The following is a 9,668-nucleotide window of genomic DNA, read 5'->3' as shown; positions in this document are numbered from 1 at the left end:
AATCACCAAAATCTATGTGTTGAAGATTTTACTTTTTCCATAATTGAGAGAACTTGCAGAAAATTTCTTTTTTCGAGATGACAGAACACCGTCAAATTGCTTAACAATGAGGTGCCTCAATGATGGATTGCCTGATCCCAAGGTAAGTAATTTTTGTTAGGATTACTAATTTGTCTAAGTCTCTGTGTATATGCGTCCATTTCCATCAACTCTGGATGAAGTTGGACGTTGCACAGCAGCAGCAGAGAGTGGAGTAACTCCGTACATGCTAGAAAAAGTGTGGGGCGGCTCTTATATCGTCTCGGTATTCGTTGTGTGTTTAGCTGTGCGCTAATTGATGTTATTTGAAACGTAAATGAAAACTTTCATTCTGAGCGCAATTGTAAAATGTAGCTCAAGTTCGTACGTGTATTTATCTAATGGGTTACTCTAATAAAATTGGACCATGAAATGAGGATGCCCTATTTATCATGGCGATTTTCAGGAACTCTTGGCCAGAAATATGAATGAAGTTGTGAATTGTATAAATGTACTCACTCTCTGTAGTACCGATGCAAATATGTTTTAGTAAGACTGAGTTTGAGACCAGAGATGTTGGTCAGATCATGGCAGAGAGTAGCATTATCTTGTGGGTGTTGGACAGTCTGGCAACGTACTTTGTCTGAAAATGATGGAATCTGGCCTGACGAGTAATGGAGGCAGTGTTATTTAAACAGGATTTTATAACAATACATTCTGAGGAAATATATGGATTAAATGACATTATATTAATAGAGGAATGACAAAAAGCAACTTTTGAGGTAATCTAGTTTTCTTTACATTTGTAACTGTGTAACTTTGTTGTTGTTAAAACATTGCTTATACTTGAAGTTTGTTTTAGAAATTTTATAATGCACCATATGATTTATCACGGTTGAAGGAAGTGTCAAAGAAGGCAACTGTACACAGGAAAATTATTAAGAAAAGTTTTGCTAATTTTTCAGGTGTTAGAGTTAGGATTTGTTCCACATTTTCATTTACTCTCACGACTCTGCACACGCGCACTACTCATCGCGCATGTGTATCGAGAATCATTTACTTAAGTTGATCAGATACTATGTTGCATTGCACATTGCAAGTGCGGCAAATGAAATTTGAAATTTGTCATTCACGTTGTTATTCCTAATAGCACCAAGTTTAAGTGCAGACAAGTGGTCCATGCCCAAAGGTAGGCCAATAAATTTCATTACCATCAACATTCCTATCCATTGTAAAGTGCAGTGATTGTCAGAGTGTATTTGTGAAAATAATGTCACATTAGTTCAGAGGTTTAATACCCTTGCACGACTTTAGTAAAGTGCTATCTTTTGAATTTTCAAGCAGTTTCATCAATAAGCCAGATGTGCTAATTTTCACGTTTATCTGCTGTATAATTACTACAGCAGTCCCGATACAGTGATTGTTTGCGAGACTAAAGATAAACATTAGCAATATTCGGGGCCTAAATTTGTAAAACCATAGCTCTAATGCTGTACTGATTTATTTTGCTTTTGTTTCATTTAATGTTACATTGCTGAGCTTCTGTAAATGTGTTTGTTTGAATTGATAACATAAAATTGTATACTCCTTTCATTGTAAGAACTTCGATTTCATGATATGATTTAATGCAATGTAGTGTATCTGTCATTTAAATTCTTTGTCCCATTTGGAGGGAACAAAACTTACTGTATATAATTGTGATTTTGTGTGAATATTTTTTTTGTAGAAATGTCAATATGTGCAAATATTCTCTTTTATTGAATGAATTTGGTTGCTGTTATGTAAACTGCTGATCCTCACTTAGGGTTCTTAGTTAGTTTGTATGTAAAAGGCGTTGTGGTTCCCCTCGGAGACGGAACTGTGTAGCGCGCGCAATTTCTGGTTGGCCTAAGTAGGAAAGGTGGAACTGAGAGTCAGTCTGGGGCGAGCCACCAGTCGGGGGCGAGCTACCAAATTGTGCACTGCCATGTAAATGTTGCATATTGTGCTGGTCCCGAGAGAGGTTTTTTTTGCCACTTTCCAATGCCCCGGATGGATGGATAAATAGCTGGAACTATTTTGGAATTTGTATCTATCATCGCCACCAAGAAATGACTGAGTCCAGCAATTCTACCTGTAATTCCACCTACCGACATACAATCGCCACCACATTGCGCAATCACTGTAATGGAGCACTATAGCAATGTACAGTGAAGGATCAGCTTAATGTATGTGTTAGTGTGCTCAAATATAAGGTAATTTATAACTGAGTTTATGTACCTACCTTGATTTTTCTCCTTATCATAACACCTCTCAGGTTCCTCTCCATTTGAACTAAAGTGATTTCCGAGTGTCCCTACTGAAAGAACGGTAAAGACCCATGTTTTTGCTAATTAATGCCTCTTGAACATAGTAAAAAAAAAGAAAGATAATGAAAGTAATTTTCCTAATAAAACTGCTTATTAATGTATTGTTGCCAACTTCAAATTAAGAGTTCGTAAGACTGAGACTTATAAAGTTTTGCTTCGTAGATGATCTCATTACTGCCTGTTGCAAATCACAGAAGGTGAGTCAGTATTTTACATATATGTTAATTTTGTCTCTCAATGTAGTAAGAGTGGAAAACTGCAGTATGAAATGTTATATACTCATGTTTGCTAAGTGTTTGTCTCTCTTGTGTATTAGAAATGCATATGAGTAGTATACCAGGATCCACAGTTTGTCTATTGTGTTAATGCTCGGTAACAAGTAACGGAAATATCATTAATTATGAAAACCATAATTTCTTCATTGAAATGATAGTGAGAAGCAACCTGTTATTGGAATGTAATTAACTTTCATTTTAAATAGTAAAGTATTTAACTGAGAGAGACTTAACCTATATCCAATTAATGATTCTACAGTGAATAGTAATAATAACGTTATAAGACCATTCAGTTGGTGTAAGGCCTGAAAGTAATAGTATGTTCCGGTATCTGTTACAATTTTGCAAATAGTTTGTGCTACTCCAGTTGTTAGCTTCAATCTTAAAACATACTTACGTGTCACGAATTCACTGCACTCACGTGTGACAAAGTATAGGTTGTGTTTATCCATTAAAGTTACTAATAACTATTTTCTTGAACGAGAATGTTAATCATTCTCTTGCCTAGTTAGGCTGGCGACCGTTTTCTTTACCCGTTAAACAGTACTGATAGGCAAAGTTTGTTACAGTTCAAATATTTCCGTAATTCTGACTTTCACTTCCGATAAGCCACCTCCGTTAGGTACAACATGGTCAACACAACAAAATTCCTCTCAGAGGGTAACATTGCTCTGTTGCGTTATACCATAATTGCTTTAATAAGATTGTTTTATTTCAAAACATGCTTTAAGGTTATGGTACACTAATACAGTGTAATACAGTACAGCAGTGATAGACACTATTGCTCTACATTCTAATATGAGACATTTTGTTTAGCAGTCAGATGGTATCTGTAAAATTCATTGCAAACTGATTTCTTTCTCGCATACAAATGGTTTGATGTAGCGGATACTTTGGATTTTTCATCGTAACTGTGAGCTCCGCATATTTCCTTTCAAAATTAAATTTCGCATAATTCTTTTGCATATTTCATATCAAAATAAATGTTACATACTTCGCAGATATCGACTGGGCAATTACTAACACGAGTTGAAGTATTACTAGAAACGTCCAGCAGTAGTTTTCAAAATAAAAACTTTGTAGTCCTGTGCCCAACAGAGGACACTAAGTTTATGTTTTCATTGAAGTACAGGATAACTTTGTAAAATGGAACGAAACTTTGTCAAATATCTTTAACTAAACGCTCTGCGGTGGTTTTCACTTGGGAGCCTACAACGTTATACAAAACCATAGAACTTCTGAAGGGTGAAACCATGAAGCCGATCGATGTGGCTCGTCTTTAGGACGCTGGGATCTATTTAAGGAAGAGAGAGCGTCCAACCCGAGAAAGAGATATACTGTTTCCTCTAGTTTCTCATATATCACATAAAGCGAATCCCGGGATGGTACCTCCCTAAATGTCACATTAGGTTACTTACCCCTCCAGTCATGCAGCTCGTAACTGTACAATGTCTTTAAAAATACCGCTCTCGAAGAATACTGAATTATGATCCAACTTTCTGTTAACTCGGTGAAGCTGGGCTGATGTGCCACTGAATAGAATAAATTGTTCCTTTTCTCCAAAATATATTCTGCTGTCACTGTGGTGGAGGAGCCAGCTGTCTGCTTTTGAGTAGCCAATAGTACGGGGCCTGTAGCTTCCAGTTTCAGAACTAGTACGTCTTATTTTAACAATGTTTAAGGGAGCGAAATCACTTCCACAGCTATTACTGAATATTCCGCTGATGTGTGGATTTCAATTTCATCGCTAGATTTCTGCTAGTATCCGTTGCTCATCATCCCACCAATGGCAGCGCCCTCTCACAAACCAGAGGTCTTACAGTATGATGACATAACATAATGATTCACCAAGGAGCGTGGAAAAAAGAATACCCACGCCAAAGTCAGATCTGTTACATTACTATTAAAATACAACATCTGAAGAATTTTTCCTTTTGACTACCTTCTATTAAGCGGTAAATCACGATTCCTTTCCTGTTAGTAACGATATGAAATGCTGATTCCTTTGCATTTATTCTTCAGATGACTCGTGTGCTTTGTATCTCACTTACCCATTTGAGTTTCATTTAATAATTCGGTCAGTAGGCGAATTATCGTTCCTTTGTAAGGCTTCAGCATGAGTGAATTTGTGCACAACTCTGAAATGATGATACTGGCACACCCCTCTAAAGAGCTGAATAATGGATCGAGTTTCTTAAACCGTCAAAGCCACCCCTAACTCGTCTTGTCTTAGTGTAGCGAGAGGCCAATTTTGTTTATTGTTTTGGTGATGTATAAGTGAGGCGCGTGTTCTAAATCTACAGCTTTATTTATAAGCCCCCTTACAGTGTTTGGCGGTGGGTGCTTCTCGTCCCAAAAGTTTTCCCGCCTACCCTGCTCCGTTCATGGAAAATACGATTCCTGGCAAGGATGTCACTGTAGAGTAATGAGAAGAGAAAGACGTGGTGAAGTTAACTTAAAACTGTAATACTCACGCAATAATAATTTTTGTCTGCCCTGAAGCATAAAATCGACGGAGTGTCTAGTTTAATGAAATGAAGAATCCTGGAAAAAACTAACCAGGGAACAAGACAGTCGAGACAGAAACTAAAAGAAAGGAGAGAAATGCAACGAATAGTAAAGTTAGGTTTCTAGATGCTTGCTATACATTGCTGACATTTTTATAACTGTAAATCCAATGTCTTTTCTCTGTACTAGCTGGTATCGTGAACTGTGGAAGTTAGTATGGCCCGAAGAAGAAACCGTTTGACAGTAGAGCGAGTTACGATATTCTGTCCCTCTGTTGATTTATCAGGAAGAGCAGCATAATTTGAAGAAAAACGTTCATGTATTTGTAAGATGACCTACTAACTAAATCCCAGGTGTTTTTTTTTATCACAGTCACAATATATGGAACTGCATGTTACAGTCTGCAAGATGTATATTCCATGGGGCAACCGGTACCAAGACAATGATCTGCATTAGCAGATTTGTTCAGCTGTTGTAAACCTAAGTAACGCTTACGCTCAATACACCGTCCTCCATAGTCCTCGCTGACTGGTCAGAATATGAGATGCTACAAGAAAGATAGGTGAGAGTAATTGTAAGCTGCTTGAACTTCGTATAAGCTGGGGAAATAGAAGTTACACAGCGTGCGTAGAACCAAGCTTTTGTTAGTGTAATTCTGCATGTGAGATCAGTTTATCAGTGACATAGCCTTTGCAGTTTTGTGGTATCGAGAAAGCTATATACGCAACAGTTTTGATACGGCCTCCAGCACAGAGCGCTGCTGAAACGAAAATTTTTTATATAAATTAGATGGCGTTGATAGTGCTCAGATTACTTAATAATCTTTAATAATAAATAAACTCTTATGCATAAATGTAAATTCTCGAGATGTTTGCTGTTTCCGTAAGAGGGTGCCACAGTTTAACAGAACATAGAGAATCTGTACTGGCACTGAACAATCTGAGGTAGGGAACCTGGGGTCGGAGAAGCCAGCTTAAGTACACTCAAGCTCATAAATCAAGGATAATGTTGATAATGGTGAAACAACGCTCTGGTGGGCGGTTTGCGGGTTTAAATCACCTCGGGGAATGACCATGCGGTGAACCGTTGTACGGTGGCGCTGGCAGCAGTCCATTTACACAGAGGTGGGTTCGTGCGTGTCAGAGTACGGTGCAGCGCGTAAGTGTGTAGACGTTTTCAGACGTGCGTGGTAATGGTGACTGTGAGTTGAAAATGGTTCAAAGAACACATATTGATGACGTTATGAAGTTAGAATACTGGAGTGACTGGAGGCTGGTCAAACACACCAGGTCGTAGCACGGGCCCCCCGTGTGCCACTCAGTGTGATCTCAAGATTATGGCAACGATTCCAGCAGACAGGAAACGTGTCCAGCCTGTACAGTGTGGGACGTCCACAGTGTGCAACACCACAAGAAGACCTATATCTCACCATCAATGCCAGTAGACGGCAACGGAGTACTGCAGGTAGCCTTGTTCGGGACCTTACCGCAGCCACTAGAACAGTTGTCTCCAGACACAGTCTACATACGACAGAAAAGCCCGTAAAACCTAGTGTCAAGAACACAGTATATGGTCATAAGAACAGTGGTCCAAGGTTATGTTCACGGACGAGTCCAGGTATCGTCTGAACAGAGATTATCGCAAGCGGTTTCATCTGGCGTGAACCAGGAACCAGATACCAACCCCTTAATATCGTTGAAAGGGACCTGTATGGAGGTCGTGGTTTGATGGTGTGGGGTGGATCTATGATTGGTGCACGTGCATCCCTGCATGTCTTTGACAGAGGAACTGTAACAGGTCAAGTGTATCGGGGCGTCATTTTTCACCAGTATGTCCGCCTTTTCAGGGATGTAGTGGGTCCCACATTGCTCCTGACGGATGATAACGCACGGCCGCACCGATTGAAACAGAATATTTCAGGCGAATGGAGTGGCCTGCCCGTTCTCCAGACCTAAACCCCATCGAGCACGTGTGGGATGCTCTCGGTCGACATATCGCTGCACGTCTTCAAACCCCTCCGACACTTCAGTAGATCCAACAGGCACTGGTGCAAGAATGGGAGGCTATACCCCAGCAGCTACTCGACCACCTGATCCAGAGTGCGACCTGTGCACGTGTGCGTAGTGATCATGCCTCATATCGATGTCGGTGTACATGCGCAGTAAATAGTGGAGTTTTCTCGGACATGTGTTTCCGGACGGTTTTCTCAACTTATCACCAATACCGTGGACCTACAAATCTGTCTCGTGTGCGTTCCCTATTTGCCTGTGATATTAGCGCCAGTTTTGTGTAGTGCCATGTTGTGTGGCACCTTCATTCTGCAATTATCGTCAATTTATTAGCATGCGTGTAGGTAGCAGGAACAAAATCACATTACTGTATACTTTATTATTTACATTAGTTACAGTTAACTGCTTAAACCATCACTGACACAATGTACGTACTGCACGTACCGTATCTTACAAAATGTGGTGAAACTGACAGCCATCTATGTCAATGCTAGCATGACATCGGAGAACCAATTTCTGAAGCACCCTGACAATTATCTCTGTAGTGTTTCGAACCAAATCACAGGCAGCTACAGTTCTGGCACATAATTCCGCCGTCGTATCCACCGATGGTGGTGGTTAGTGTTTAACGTCCCGTCGGCAACGAGGTCATTAGAGACGGAGCGCAAGCTCGGGGTAGGGAAGGATTGGGAAGAAAATCGGCCGTGCTCTTTCAAGGAAACAATCCCGGCATTTGCCTGAAACGGTTTAGGGAGAACCTAAATCAGGATGGCCGGAGACGGGATTGAACCGTCGTCCTCCCGAATGCGAGTCCAGTGTGCTAACCACTGCACCACCTCGCTCGGTTCGTATCCACCGAGGTCGCATACACAAGTGACTTTGGATATCCCCATTCCATAGGAAATATTCAAGGGGATTCAGGTCAGGTGACCTCTCAGGCCATGGCATAAGATCTACCCTTCGAATCCAGTGACCAGGAAACACAGCATTGATGTGGCTTCGCTCATCCACGCTGAACGGAGGAGGTTCTACGTCATATTGCATCCATACCCTCTCACTAACAGCCAGTGCTACGTCCTCCTACAACTCATTTACAACTCTTCGCACGAACCTCAAGCACAGGTGGCCATTCAGAGCCGGCCGGGGTAGCCGAGCGGTTCTAGGCCCTACAGTCTGAAACCTCGTGATGGCTACGGTCGCAGGTTCGAAACCTGCCTCGGGCATGGTTGTGTGTGATGTCCTTAGGTTAGTTTGGTTTAAGTAGTTTTATGTTCTAGAGGACTGAAGGGCTCGGCAGTTACGTCCCGTAGCGCTCAGAGCCATTTGAACCATTTTTGAGCCATTCAGACAGCATCAGTTTTTCATAGAAATCAGGCCCGTCCTCCTTGTTTCCCCGCAGAAAATGAAGACAGTACATGAAAATAAACAGTAAAATATGTGTAAATTTCTACGCATGTTACTTTTAAATAAGGTGTCAAACAGTAAAGTTAGACAAAGCGGTAGACAAGTTTACTTCCTTATCTCTTTAAGCTGACTTCTTCGACCCCACGTTCGCTACCTGAAATTGTTTCTTGGAACGGAAACTTTATGTACAATCAATTCGGCTTTAGTATAAATGGCAGGGCACGAATTTAAGGGTATATACTGTGCTATATTTTACCACATACCTAACTGATACTTCCGAGTTAACTTCCGAAAGATGTTCGGGCTCACATCTGGTTCCTCTTCGTCGAAACGTCTTGGCTCAAACCGTAAGTGTCGCGTTGCTCATCTTAAATTAGAAACTTCAGACCCTTTAGTTAAATTGTATGGCTGGTGGCAAATTTACGTAGTCGTAATAAACATAAACCTTAATATAACACATAAAAACAGTAATATTAATATCGGGAGCTAAATTTACGACTCATAAATGATTCAGGCCACACAAAATTTGGTTACAATAATGTTCATTCAGATACTAATAGCAAAAGTGGTGCTATATAGAAAAACTATTACACTCGAGCGCTTATCTACTTCACACAGTTTGATAGTTCACAATCTCGTTGCAAAAGTCCAATACTCCACCTCATTATCTACACAACAAGTTAGAGTTCACACCAGGCGCGCGTCTGTTCACCGCTCGGAGACTAAGTCCCGCGATACCCCATAACGCGAAACTTTCTCAGTCGTTTCACTTCAAGGCTGCCTAAAGACCGACCGTCCGCTTTCGCGTCTCCGCCAGCACTGTCCCTCTGCCCGTCGCCCGCCGCGTTTCCCGCGGCCGAACATCGTTCAACTCACAAGTGCAATTCCCTTTCCTGAAGCCGTCTACAGGGTGTTTCAAAAATGACCGGTATATTTGAAACGGCAATAAAAACTAAACGAGCAGCGACAGAAATACACCGTTTGTTGCAATATGCTTGGGACAACAGTACATTTTCAGGCAGACAAACTTTCGAAATTACAGTAGTTACAATTGTCAACAACAGATGGCGCAGCGGTCTGGGGAAACTCTATAGTACGTTTTTTTC

At 40.9% G+C, this 9,668-nt stretch overlaps 1 non-coding gene across 1 annotated transcript; it reads right to left on the bottom strand.

Moving 5' to 3' along the window:
• Window positions 1-7,927: 7,927 nt before the first annotated feature.
• Window positions 7,928-8,000, bottom strand: Trnaa-cgc (transfer RNA alanine (anticodon CGC)). The gene has a single exon. It is a non-coding gene; the product is annotated as a tRNA-Ala (tRNA).
• Window positions 8,001-9,668: the final 1,668 nt, after the last annotated feature.

Source organism: Schistocerca gregaria, chromosome 1, assembly GCF_023897955.1.
Source record: "Schistocerca gregaria isolate iqSchGreg1 chromosome 1, iqSchGreg1.2, whole genome shotgun sequence".
Taxonomy (NCBI): Eukaryota; Metazoa; Arthropoda; class Insecta; order Orthoptera; family Acrididae; genus Schistocerca; species Schistocerca gregaria.
This window is presented reverse-complemented; position numbering and strand designations above follow the sequence as displayed.